The sequence below is a fragment of the Mytilus galloprovincialis genome, chromosome 11 (genome assembly GCF_965363235.1).
Source record: "Mytilus galloprovincialis chromosome 11, xbMytGall1.hap1.1, whole genome shotgun sequence".
Taxonomy (NCBI): domain Eukaryota; kingdom Metazoa; phylum Mollusca; class Bivalvia; order Mytilida; family Mytilidae; genus Mytilus; species Mytilus galloprovincialis.
This window is the reverse complement of record NC_134848.1, coordinates 6839079-6854535: the sequence shown is the minus strand read 5'-3', so window position 1 is coordinate 6854535 and position 15457 is coordinate 6839079.

Below are 15457 nucleotides of genomic sequence, written 5' to 3'. Positions count from 1 at the left end.
GTTATGTTTTAGGTAAAATTCTTGTTTCAAGTTAATCTTAATATTTTTGTATAGGAGAATTTTATTACTTTCATTTAAGTCCTTAATTTATCTTTTTTTCTAATATATTATTGCTTTATAGACATCGAATAGAATTCAGGTCATAACATTACGGAATATGATCTTCAAAATATATAATTTTATACCAAAAACATGTAACAAATACATTGTTTTTTTATATATATATATTAAAGTAATTTTTCGGTCATCAGTGAAAGCAGTAGCGTTTATTTGATTTTAAAACACGAATCGATCTATACTATTCAAAATTACAATACACAAGCTGAAACCGTACCAAGTAATTATTATTTTTGCACACGACATCTAGGCTGTCGTCCCTCCTCTAACAGTAGACGGTTTTCTTGGTGGGGATATTGTGCATTCAACCGTGGATATGATAAAATATCTGTAATAAACAAAATTGTAATGTTTTGTTCGTGTAATGTCCTAATTTTAAGGTTACGCGGGTTCGGTATAAAGCGGGACAATTGGTATGAACACATTTCGATATACGTGTAAAATATATTAAAAGAGCTTTCAAACGCAAAGATATTTTCGAGGATATTCAAATATACAAATAAAGATCCTTTTTATGTTTTTAAATAAGCCTTTTAATTTCCATTCCTAATTATATATCATTGTAGAAAATATGTATTTTATACATTTAAAGTACATGTAATTCTTTATGCTAGCTAGCCCACCAATAAGGTCTCAAAACGAAGATTGCCAAACCAAATCTATTATACTATTTTGTTCGCCATTCGATTTTTCATCATTTAATTTATAAGTTCACTTGAATTGTTTAGGTTTTATGTGGTTTGCAATTGAAGGATGGAAGAGTTATCATTGATATGTTCATAATTATAAATTTAAAGTTAACAATTTTTTTTTTATTTTTGAACAAGAGGCTTTTCTATCTTAGGAATAGATCAGAGGCGGATTTAGAGGGTGGCCCAGGGGGCCCGCCCCCCCCCCCCTTTTTGGGAAAAAATTTGGTTGCTTATATAGGGAATCACTGAAGCGTGACTGGAGCGGGCCCCCTCTTAGGTCAGTCAGTGGGCCCCCACTTATGAAAAATTCTTGATCCGCCACTGTAGATGACCTTACGGTGGATGTAATTGGGAATACGTATGTTGGTCCTCAATCCTCTTCAACTTCGAACTTTATTTTGCCTTTTTAATTTTTTTATTCGAGCGCACTAATGAGTCTTATTTTTTTTTAGACGAAACGCACGTCTTCCGTCAATATAAAATGTCAATCATGGTATATATGATGAGTTTATATACCATAGTGTCAATAGAGAGAACATTCTTCGATTAAAACACACCCGGAAATAGCAAGAAAGTTTACAAAAAGAGTAGTGGGAACTTTGCTAAATTTTTTTTATCATACTATATTTCTGATAGTTTTCCCGAGCTATTCACATATTTTCAAACTTGAAAGGAGACCTCTTTCAGCGACACGAGCCTGGACAATGTACACATAACATGCAGTTGTAAGAAATATAGCTATATAAATATAAAAGAAAAGATGTGGTATGAATGCGAATTAGACCACTGTCTACAAGAGACCAAAATGACACAGATATTAACAACTACATGTCACCGTACGGCCGTCAACAATGAGCAAATCTCAAGCCGCATAGTCAGCTATAAAATGCATTTCAAAGATACTAGAATAAGAATAAAAGGTTAACGTACTTACAAAATATGTCATCTTGTAGAATGTGATTTCACAAAGATATGATTTTCAAATTCGCAGTCCAAGTCAATGCAAGGATTTGTATAGTAAGACCTTACTATACAAATCCTTGGTCAATGTAAAATCGGTTACACACATTTTTCATGCTATAAATCCATTCCAACAATATCATTTTAAACACAAACTAGCTTGCCTTTTCATTAATTGAATAATACAAATTCAGCTAAATTTTGTTTATTTCCATCAACAGAGATTTCTCACACTCATCCCAGACGTTAATAATACTCATGCACTTCAATTTTGATATGAAACAATTTATTGATACGGATGACTACGTTTTACAAGTACGGTTATGCATCAGGGTGTAAACAATGTGAATTTGTTTTTAATTGAGTTCAAAGATAGATTAAACGGTAGCTTTAATAGTGAAATGAACTATTTTTTTTGAAATCTCGCCTAAATGTATGTTGCATAGATGTATTTGACAACAACAATTTATTTAGATCAAGCTGTTTTAAAATTATATTGATAAAACCATTTATTGGTAAATATCGCATATATCTGCTCACTGTTTGAATATAGAAACTTGTCGATTTCATAATATTGAGAGATGTCCGAGATTTTGTAATATGTGTGATAAACGAGTAATTGAAGATGATTATCATTTTATTTTAGTATGTGAAAAGTATAATGAACTTCGAAAGAAATTTATCAAACCATATTGTTGAAGAAAACCGTCGAATCGTAAACTGTTTAGACGATAATGTATTTGAATGGGGACATATAGTTGGAACTCGCCCCTTTTTTTTGTGCTGGGATGGGACCCCCTTTTAAAGTGGCTGGGTGCTCACCAGTATCTGTTCATAATATAAAGCAACTTAACAATTCAAGGGAGGTTATTATTTCTGACTGAGAAGGCACGAAATTAAATTCCTTTAAAATGTGTTATATTTGATCATACTCTGCTGTACTGTTATATGCATGGGTATACTTACTTATATGATTATTTGACTAATTGTTTAAATGTAAATATATTTCACTGATGTAACTGAATATTTGTAATAATTTTTTTTGTAAGTTGTATTGCTTAGGAATAAAAGATTATATTATTAATAAAATAAATATTATGACTTTCCTTTTTTCATTGGATGAGCATGCAGTGGTGTTGAAACGCCAAAGAACTGGAAATAGAAAGCTATTTTAATTTGATACATAGGACAATGAATCTTAACAAAAGGTTCTATAAATTCAATTGTGAAAAAAAAATTCACAATACCGTGCATTAACTCAACAACCGTCCATCGACAAATATTACTTGATATTCATTGAAATGATAACAAGTAAACAGTTATTGTAAAAACAGGGCAGCCTTAAATTCTAATAGTTTTTGTCAAAAAAGATTCAAAGTTTTACTGATGCAACGATATCTTATATATTTTGAGTTGAAATGGCCTAGCGGTAGTCGGATACGTCTAAACACCGCTCAGGACCTCCTGAGTGCACTCAGGACATACAAAGTGCACTCAGGACCCTTTATAGTCGTCGCATTTGCACACAGGATGTATGTATATATTCCTTACATGCTGCTTATATAAGAATTAAATTTTGGTAGAATTTGAAATCGAACTTAGATAGATATGTTAACTTTTTTAAAATAATGAGGGCACGTGTCACTGATTACACAACTACTGAGCCGTGAATTATCCAATCAACAAAATTAATTGGATTATCTTTATTGATGTTTATGAATTGTGTTGTTTGTACAATGTTGCGTTTAAAATAGTTGAGATTGTTTAACATGTTTAATGTAGTTAAATTTAAATTATGCACTGTGAAAATAGTGAATTGTATGTTCATGGAAAAAAAATAAGATAACCCATTCGATGTTCTTTTTCAATTTACTTTTCATTTTGACGGCTAAATTTATATTTTGTATTCTGCAGTTTATGAATAAAGAAAATAAAAAAAATCTGTAACAAGTTCTATTTTTGTTTTTCTTTGTTATTTTTTCTTTCTCTCCATTTCAACATAATAAACACAAACAATGTTTACTAAATATCAAATTTTATTCTCAATAAACAATACACATAGTTAAAGAGATGACATTTAAAATTGAGAATGGAAATGGGGAATGTGTCAAAGAGACAACAACCCGACCAAATAAAAAACAACAGCAGAGGGTCACCAACAGGTCTTCAATGTAGCGAGAAATTCCCACACCCGGAGGCGTCCTTCAGCTGGCCCCTAAACAAATATATACTAGTCCAGTGATAATGTACATGTATGTACAATATTTACAATAATAATATTTACAATTTTAAAATAAGTATAATATCTTGGCTGTGTGCGTGCTGTCCTTGGTCTTTTCCTGTTGTTAGGCTTACGAGCAAGCTTCTGGGGTTTTGGCACTGAAGTGACTTCAAAATCTGAGCATGAAGACTTAGTCGTGGTTTGGATGGATTTTGTGTCGATCAACAGTCTCCGAAATAGTCTTTCTCGCTGTTCTTGTGCTTTCGAAAACCAACATTGGTACGATACGACATGTCTTCTGTACGGACCGAAAAGTTCATAATTTCCCATTCCATACAGGGAACGCTTCAAATCGATTAGTTGTACATGTACAATGTCCATTAGTTTGGTTGCAAATTTATTTTCACATCGTAATTCGTTCAAGGATTGTATTACTGGACAAGAACGACTTTAATGAGAAATAAAATCTTACTAAATGCGGATTTGTTCAAACATTCGTATTACTCGGGAATTAAATTACTGGACAAGTCCGATAAAAATGAGAAATAGAATCTAACTTTATGAGATTTTTATTGTTTGAAAAATTTATTTTGGTCAGTACGCTTTCTATACTTAAAAACGGGCTCTATATACAAAACTAATTAACTTCATGAAAAGTAAATTTAATCTAACGCCAAACGATAGCCGGACCAGAGGTAAAAACCGCTTCTTCCAAGAAAGGGCCACAACAGACGCCTTCGGACAATCATTTTTTCCAAGGACCATTCGAGACTGGAACCAACTGCCAACATCCGCAACATCATCTGACACAGTTGATGGATTCAGAGCTGCCCTGAAGGCATGCTCTGCTAAAATTTAGACAGTAACATCCTGTACATAGTTTTAATTGTATATATATAGAGAACGTTTTATCCTGTAAATAGCCAAGAGAAAACTTTCTGTGTTGTCCGACATTGCGTTAGTTTTCGCGGGATTCATACATTCAAGATTTGAATTCGGTTCCTTAACCTGGAAGAAGAAGAAGATAAAAAAAATCAAAAAAAATCGAGATGTGGTATTATTGCCAAAGAGACAACTCCCCAAAAGCATGAAACGAGATTAACTTAACTGAAACAGAAATTAACAACTATAGTCACGTACGGCCTTCAACAATTTGCAAAATCCCTACTTTAAATTCTCTTTAATATTCAGTATAATTTCCTAAAGTTATTATAACCAACCCCTTTCAAGACAGACTTTGTCATTTCTGCGGCTCAATAGATATCGGTGACGAATATCATTATATCATGACATGTAAAGCGTTGGATGTAGCTATAGATAGACATTCTATACTATTCTGTACTATATTAATACACACTTAATCATGTTTTTAAAGTTAAAACTCTGAATTGAGACAGCACTATCGGTCATCTTATATACAAAAAATAATCTAAGTTCCTACAAATGTTACAGGTAAATCAGTCCTGCAAGCTACATGCAAGTTAAATCAAGTTTTTTTCAACCTAAGTGCATGGTATTAATAATTGTAAATATATATTTTCTTTGTTACTATGAAATGTAGTTTATTAAAAGTATTCTTTTTTAGAATGTCCGATTAATATGTGTACACAAACACAAGGTAATAGTTACAACAACACAAAGTATATTAATTAGGGTTGACATCTACTGACAGGTAAGTGTTCCATAGTTCCAGAGAATTTATGACAATACCCTGCACCCCTTGCCGTACACTCAGACAGAGGTATGGCCTCCCTGATGTAAGCCCCCCTCATATATAAACAATCATTTTCAAACGTGATTATTTCATAAATCATGGATACTAGCTTCAGCCAACCCGGTTCTCAACCTGCTCATTATAATCGCGCTATATGTACTATTGGATGTTTATGTTGTGCCAAACTCATCGCCCATAATGAGCCATGCAGCTGTTGGAAACCAGTCGCCACAGCAACAATCTCAACACAAACAGATCCAGGCATTAGCTACGGATACAGTTCCGACAGTTACTTCACCAGGGGCAATGTTGCCCATTCATTGCTTCATGTGAGTACACCACATAAAATATAAGTTTAAGGTGGTACACACCACTTTCACTAAAATTAATTTGGCTCGTTTAATTTTCACAAAGTTTTGAAGTATTTACTTCGACCTTTTGACAAAAATATAAAAAAAATTGAACCAACCATTTTATCAGAAAAATTACACTGGTTATATATCAGTTTGACAGACAGTAATTTTGATCATTCAGAAGCTGAATTTCCCCTTAACAAAACAACTTCCCCTTAACAAAACAACGTAATTAAAACGTTTAGCTGATTTTACAGAGCTATCTCCCTGTAGTGTTAGGTACCACATTAATAGGAAATATCTGAAATTACTGGTATTTAGAGGAATGTGGAATGCATGCCAATGAGACAACTCTCATTCATTGTTTTACATCCTGTTTTACCATGCGAGATTTGTGTTGAATTGCGTGCATATTAAATATGTGTATTTCTTCCATATTTGATAGTGAATCTCGTATTGACTTATTAGTTGTTTGCTTTACTTACAGTGGAAATGTTTTCATGCATATTCATGATGCATCATGGTAATGAATCTTGTGAAAAAAATTAAAGATGTTGCCTTATTTGTATGAGTTAACTTGTTGAAGATGGTTATTTGAAAGTCCTCCTTGTGTTTAAATTTCATTGATTTCTATTTACTTATACTAAAGTTATTGTGCGAAAACCAAGAATAATGCTTAATTAGGCCCTTTTGGACCCTAATTTCTGAACTGTTGGGACCAAAACTTCCAAAATCAATCTGAACCTTCCTTTTGTGGTCATAAACCTTGTGTTCAGATTTCAAAGATACTTATTTACTTATACTAAAGTTATAGTGCGAAAACCAAATGTCTTCAGACGACGACGAAGCCAACGTGATACCAATAATTGACAATTTTTTTTTCAATTTTTGCGGTTGTATAAAAATACAAAGAATTTGAAGCAACCGTTTTTTCAGAAAAAATACACTGGTTATATATATATAGCAGTTTGACAAACACTAATTTTTCCCTTAACAACACAACATAACTCAAATTTTACAGAGTTATCTCCCTGTTGGGTTAGGTACCACCTTAACTGTTTTCTTTCATATAAAAACATATGTTAGGCTTGTTCTGTCATTTTTATACATGTCCAGAGTATATTTATTCATGTGGTTTTGAAAAAAACAAACAATTTAACGCTCAATAAGTGTGCAGGTATGCTTAAGAGTGACTGAAAACATTATTGACCTGTAACTGATGCCAATATAACTTCTTACTTGTTTAAAAACGTTTCAGCTATATGGAAGAAGGACATATTTGTGTACAAGAATATTTTTATTCATACTATATGAACACAATGTAACAAATTACACATCTGAAAGTCAGTCAATACAGCAAGATCAAATATATAAGCTATCACATGTAAAACTACCCTTGCAAATTAAGAAATAATAATTATCAATGATCATATGATACACTTTTATAAACTTTCAATAACAAAAAACATGTTCTCCCTTACAAATAAGTTAAACTTCAAAATTTATTGTGTCAAAAATGTGAACTAGTAACCTATCTATAAATTTTTATCATCTTTATTTCAATTCAGAAAAAAACTAACTTTATATAAAATTATAAGTGTGTGATTTTGTTGATAAGTATAAAATACATGAGCTAGAGTTTGAAAACGTTTTTTAATACACACTGTTACAACAGTATTCACTTAAAATACAAGTAAGTACAAGTCAGCCTGATAAGCCAACTTTTATACTTTAATATATATCCTTTAAATTTGTTTGGCTTGGCATTAATTTCAATCTTAAGAGATCACTTGAATTTATTTATAATTATGTACAGGTTCAAAGGATGTGTGACTCTCAAGATAAAATAGATTTATTTAGGTATATTATATTGTATGTACAGTTTGTACTGACAAATAGTTAAAATTCTTTAATACAAAGAATTAAAAAAAAAATCTATGTACACAAAATCTGTATAGAAACAGTCAAACTCTCTGACCAAGCATGTATCATTTGTACATGTAAGAAAGAATACACATGGTCTAAATTATTTTGAAGATAAATACTCGAAAACCCTATCTTTCTAAATAGCTTTAATAGTTTAAGATTTAATTATTTAATTAACCTTACATTCCAATATATAATAAATAAAGAACTACTCATATATAAACATATCATGAATACTGTCAGGACTGTATATTATGAAATTATTTTATTTTTGCTAAAAGTCATTCCAATAATTAAAACTCCCATTTTGAAATTTTTCTTTAAATCAATAGGAAATTTCTGAATATAGCATTTTATTCTTAAATGATAAAATATCAGTAATAAATGCACGCAATAATTTCTGAATATACAGTATTCAGACAGTTATATATGTGTAAATATGAACAGAATATTCTGTTTCATGTAAAAATATTGACTTTGCAGTCTGAAATAAATTTTCTTATGGTATCTTATAAGAAAAGGAGCTTTTATTTAACATTCATACACATTGGTATCAAAAAAGTTAAATTTAAACAGCAGTTTTGGAGAAATTTAAAACATTGTCTATATACATATACTTTGTCAAATAAGAAAACTGATCAATTACAAGTTAGATACATGTACGGACATAATGAAGTCTATCATTTTCTCTCCCAACAATCTGAGGAGCACTGACATCTTTCAACATAACAGGTTTCTGTGAGGTTTTATGCTCTAACACACTCCAGAATCCATCTTCATATCTTACATCATCAAATATATCAAGCAAAACCCAGGTGTATGTTTGTCCTCTCCAAACGTGCTCAAAAATCTTACAAATTGAACCAAATATTATACTGTCAACTAAAGAATCTGTTGAATTTTCATCTACAGTATACACATATGAATTTGAAGATCTGTTATTGGAAAAAGGTGAAAAATTAATTTTCCTGCCAGTGTTTCCATATGTAGTGTTTCCATAGGACCTTGTGCATGAAGCAAGTTCTTTGCCTTCCTTACTCATTCTTGCTACCAAACAAAAGTCATAAACATTGGACATTTCTCTCAAAATGTTATCATCAATAGAGAACGTTTTCTCATTTGTACTACAACTGTCATCTTTTTCATCTTCTAAAAGCAGTCTCTCTAGTTTGCCAATGTCAATACCATCTTGTTTGACCTTTCCAGACATTATCATGTAGACACACCAATCGTAAATCTAAAAAATAAAGAAATGACCATGAGAAACAATTTAAAAAATGGATATTCCATTTTGCGATTTACAATCAACCAAGATGGCCGCCATGGCTAAAAATAGAACATAGTGGTGAAATGCAGTTTTTGGCTTATAACTCAAAAACCAAAGCATTCAGAGCAAATCTGACAGAGATTAAATTGTTTATCAGGTCAAGATCTACCTGCCCTGAAATTTTCAGATCAATTGGACAACTGGTTGTTGGGTTGCTGCCCCTGAATTGGTAATTTTAAGGAAATTTTGCTGTTTTTAGTTATTATCTTGAATATTATTATAGATAGAGATAAACTGTAAACTGCAAAAATGTTCAGCAAAGTAAGATTTACAAATAAGTCAACAGGACCAAAATGGTTAGTTGACCCCTTTAGGAGTTATTGCCCTTTATAGTCAATTTTTAACCATTTTTAGCTCACCTGGCCCGAAGGGCCAAGTGAACTTTTCTCATCACTTGGCGTCCGGCGTCCGGCGTCGTCCGGCGTCGTCCGGCGTCGTCCGTCGTCTGTCGTCGTTAACTTTTACAAAAATCTTCTCCTCTGAAACTACTGGGCCAAATTTAACCAAACTTGGCCACAATCATCATTGGGGTATCTAGTTTAAAAAATGTGTTCGGTTACCCGGCCAACCAACCAAGATGGCCGCCATGGCTAAAAATAGAACATAGGGGTCAAATGCAGTTTTTGGCTTATAACTCCGAAACCGAAGCATTTAGAGCAAATCTGACATGGGGTTAAATTGTTTTTAAGTCAAGATCTATCTGCCCTAAAATTTTCAGACGAATCGGACAACCGGTTGTTGGGTTGCTGCCCCTGAATTGGCAATTTTAAGGAAATTTTGCCGTTATATGGTTATTATCTTGAATATTATTATAGATAGAGATAAACTGTAAACAGCAATAATGTTCAGCAAAGTAAGATCTACAAATAAGTCAACATGACCGAAATGGTCAGTTGACCCATATAGGAGTTATTGCCCTTTATAGTCAATTTTTAACCATTTTTCGTAAATCTTAGTAATCTTTTACAAAAATTTTCTCCTCTGAAACCACTGGGCCAAATTTATTCAAACTTGGCCACAATTATCTTTGGGGTATCTAGTTTAAAAAATGTGTCCAGGGACCCGGCCAACCAACCAAGATGGCCGCCATGGCTAAAAATAGAACATAGGGGTAAAATGCAGTTTTTGGCTTATAACTTAAAAACCAAAGCATTAAGAGCAAATCTGACTATTAGAAAATTGTTTATCAGGTCAAGATCTATCTACCCTGAAATTTTCAGATGAATCTGACAACCTGTTGTTGGGTTGCTGCCCCTGAATTGGTAATTTTAAGGAAATTTTACTGTTTTTGGTTATTATCTTGAAAATTATTAAAGATAGAAATAAACTGTAAACAGCAATAATGTTCAGCAAAGTAAGATTTACAAATAAGTCAAATGACCGAAATGGTCAGTTGACCCATATAGGAGTTATTGCCCTTGATAGTCAATTTTTAACCATTTTTCGTAAATCTTAGTAATATTTTACAAAAATCTTCTCCTCTGAAACTACTGGGCCAAATTAATCCAAACTTATCCACGATCATCTTTTGGGTATCTAGTTTAAAAAATGTGTCCGATGACCCGGCCATTCAACCAAGATGGCCGCCATGGCTAAAAATAGAAGATAGGGGTAAAATGCAGTTTTTGGCTTATAACTCAAAAACCAAAGCCTTTAGAGCAAATCTGACAGGGGGATAAATTGTTTATCAGGTCAAGATCTATCTGCCCTGAAATTTTCAGATAAATCGGACAACCCGTTGTTGGGTTCCTGCCCCTGAATTGGTAATTTTAAGGAAATTTTACTGTTTTTGGTTATTATCTTGAAAATTATTATAGATAGAAATAAACTGTAAACAGCAATAATGTTCAGCAAAGTAAGATTTACAAATAAGTCAACATGACCGAAATGGTCAATTGACCCCCTAAGGAGTTATTGTCCTTTATAGTCAATTTTCAACAATTTTTATAAAATTTGTAAATTTTTACTAACATTTTCCACTGAAACTACTGGGCCAACTTCATTATAGATAGAGATAATTGTAAGCTGCAAGGATGTTCAGTAAAGTAAGATGTACAAACACATCACCATCACCAAAATACAATTTTGTCATGAATCCATCTGCTTCCTTTGTTTAATAGTCACATAGACCAAGGTGAGCGACACAGGCTCTTTAGAGCCTCTAGTTCTTAAATCTATGTAATCTTTTACAAAAATCTTCTCCTCTGAAACTACTTGGCCAAATAAAATCAAACTTTGCTACAATCATCATTGGGGTATCTTGTATAAAAATTGTGTCCAGTGACCCGACCAATCAACCAAGATGGCCGCCATGGCTAAAAATAGAACATAGGGGTAAAATGCAGTTTTTGGCTTATAACTCAAAAACCAAAGCATTCAGAGCAAATCTGACATGGGTTGAATCGTTTATCAGGTCAAAATCTTATCTGCCCTGAAATTTCGGATGAATCGGACAACCCGTTGTTGGGTTGCTGCCCCTAAATTGGTAATTTTAAGGAAATTTTGTTGTTTTTGGTTATTATCTTGAATATTATAATAGATAGAGATAAACTGTAAACTGCAAAAATGTTTACCAAAGTAAGATTTACAAATAAGTCAACAGGACCAAAATGGTCAGTTGACCCCTTTAGGAGTTATTGCCCTTTATAGTCAATTTTTAACCATTTTTCGGAAGTCTATGTAATCTTATACAAAAATCTTCTCCTCTGAAACTACTGGGCCAAACCAAATCAAACTTAACCACAATCATCATTTGGGTATCTTGTATAAAAATTGTGTCCGGTGACCCGACCAATCAACCAAGATGGCCGCCATGGCTAAAAATAAAACATAGGGGTGAAATGCAGTTTTTGGCTTATAACTCAAAAACCAAAGCATTCAGAGCAAAAGAGGGACGAAAGATACCAAAGGGACAGTCAAACTCATAAATCTAAAACAAACTGACAACGCCATGGCTAAAAATGAAAAAGACAAACAGAAAAACAATAGTACACATGACACAACATAGAAAACTAAAGAATAAACAACACGAACCCCACCAAAAACTAGGGGTGATCTCAGGTGCTCCGGAAGGGTAAGCAGATCCTGCTCCACATGTGGCACCCGTCTTGTTGCTTATGTGATTACAAATCCGGTAAATAGTCTAATTCGGTAGGTCACATTCATGAAAGGGAAGGGGATTGTAGTTATGACGCTGACATGTGATTAAATTGTTTATCAGGTCAAGATCTACCTGCCCTGAAATTTTCAGATAAATTGGACAACTGGTTGTTGGGTTGCTGCCCCTGAATTGGTAATTTTAAGGAAATTTTGCTGTTTTTGGTTATTATCTTGAATATTATTATAGATAGAGATAAACTGTAAACTGCAAAAATGTTCAGCAAAGTAAGATTTACAAATAAGTCAACAGGACAAAAATGGTCAGTTGACCCCTTTAGGAGTTATTGTCCTTTATAGTGAATTTTTACCATTTTTCGTAAATCTATGTAATCTTTTACAAAAATCTTCTCCTCTGAAACTACTGGGCCAAATAAAATCAAACTTGGCCACAATCATTATTGGGGTTTCTTGTATAAAAATTGTGTCCGGTGACCCGACCATCAACCAAGATGGCCGCCATAGCTAAAAATACAACATAGGGGTAAAATGCAGTTTTTGGCTTATAACTCAAAAATCAAAGCGTTTAGAGCAAATCTGACATCAGATTAAATTGTTTATCAGGTCAAGATCTACCTGCCCTGAAATTTTAAGATGAATTGGACAACTGGTTGTTGGGTTGCTGCCCCTGAATTTGTAATTTTAAGGACATTTTGCTGTTTTTAGCTCACCTGGCCTAAAAGGCCATGTGAGCTTTTCTCATCACTTGGCGTCCGTCGTCGTCGACGTCGTCGTCTGTCGTCGTTAACAATTTTTCAAACATCTTCTCCTCTGAAACTACTGAACTTAACATGATTGTTCCTTAGTATATCCTGCACAAAATGTGCGCTTCGATTTTTGATCCGTCAAAAAACATGGCCGCCGTTACTTAAAATAGAACATAGGGGTCAAATGCAGTTTTTGGCTTATATCTCAAAAACGAAAGCATTTAGAGCAAATCTGACATTGGGTAAAAATCTTCATTAGGTCATGATCTATCAGCCCTGAAATTTTCAGATGAATCAAACAAACCGTTGTTGGGTTGCTGCCACTTAATTGGTAATTTTAAGGAAATTTTGCAGTTTTTGGTCATTATCTTGAATATTATTATAGATAAAGATAAACTGTAAACAGCAAAAATGATCAGCAAAGTAAGATCTACAAATAAGTTAATATGACCAAAATTGTCAATTGACCCCTTAAGGGGTTATTGTCCTTTAATGACAATTTTTCACAATTTGTTCATCATATTTGCTAACTTTAAAAAATCTTCTTCTCTGAAACTACTGAATGGATTTGGTTAAAACTTAGCATGATTGTTCCTTAGATTATCCTGCACAAAGTGTGTGCTTTGATTTTTGATCCGTCAAAAAACATGGCCGCCGTTACTTAAAATAGAACATAGGGGTCAAATGCAGTTTTTGGCTTATATTTCAAAAACGAAAGCATTTAGAGCAAATCTGACATGGATTAAAAATGTTCATTAGGTCAATATCTATCAGCCCTGAAATTTTCAGATGAATCAAACAACCAATTGTTGGGTTGCTGCCATTTAATTGGTAATTTTAAGGAAATTTTGCAGTTTTTGGTCATTATCTTGAATATTATTATAGATAAAGATAAACTGTAAACAGCAAAAATGATCAGCAAAGTAAGATCTACAAATAAGTCAATTTTTAACCATTTTTTCGTAAATCTTAGTAATCTTTTACAAAAATCTTCTCCTCTGAAACTACATGGCCAAATCAATCCAAACTTGGCCACAACCATCTTTGGGGTATGTAGTTTGAAAAATGTGTCCAGTGACCCAGCCATCCAATCAAGATGGCCGCCATGGCTAAAAATAGAACCTTGGGTAAAATGCAGTTTTTAGCTTATAACTCAAAAACCAAAGCATTTAGAGTAAATCTGACATATGAGATAAATTTGTTTATCAGGTCAAGATCTACCTGCCCTGAAATTTTCAGATGAATTGGACAACCCGGTTTTGCGTTGCTGCCCCAGAATAAGTAATTTTAATGAAATTTTGCTGTTTTTGGTTATTATCTTCAATATTATTATAGATAGAGATAAACTGTAAACAGCAATAATGTTCAGCAAAAAAAGATTTACAAATAAGTCAACATGACCGAAATGGTCAGTTGACCCCTTTAGGAGTTATTGCCCTTTATAGTCAATTTTTAACCATTTTTCGTAAATCTTAGTAATCTTTTACATCTTCTCCTCTGAAACTACTTGGCCAAATCAATCCAAACTTGGCCACAACCATCTTTTGGGTATGTAGTTTGAAAAATGTGTCCGGTGACCCAGCCATTCGACCAAAATGGCCCCCATGGCTAAAAATAGAACATAGGGGTAAAATGCAGTTTTTGGCTTAAAACATAAAAACCAAAGCATTTAGAGCAAATCTGGAGTAAAGTTGTTTATCAGGTCTGGATTCATCTGCTCTGAAATTTTCCGATGAATCGGAAAACCCGTTGTTGGGTTGCTGATCCTGAATTATTAGTTTTAAGGAAATTTTGCTGTTTTTGGTTATTATCTTGAATATTATTATAGATAGAGATAAACTGTAAACAGCAATAATGTTCAGCAAAGTAAGATTTACAAATAAGTCAACGTGACTGAAATGTTCAATTGACCCCCTAAGGAGTTATTGTCCTTTATAGTCAATTTTTAACAAATTTCAAAAAAATTGTAAATTTTTTCTAACATTTTCCACTGAAACTACTGGGCCAAGTTCATTATAGATAGAGATAATTTCAAGCAGCAAGAATGATCAGGAAAGTAAGATGAACAAACACATCACCATCACCAAAACATAATTCCTCTTCCTTTGTTTAATATTCACAAAGACCAAGGTGAGCGACACAGGCTCTTTAGAGCCTATAGTTCGTAAATCTATGTAATCTTTTACAAAAATCTTCTCCTCTGAAACTACAGGGCCAAATAAAATCAAACTTGGCCACAATCATCATTGGGGTATCTAGTATAAAAATTGTGTCCGGTAACCCG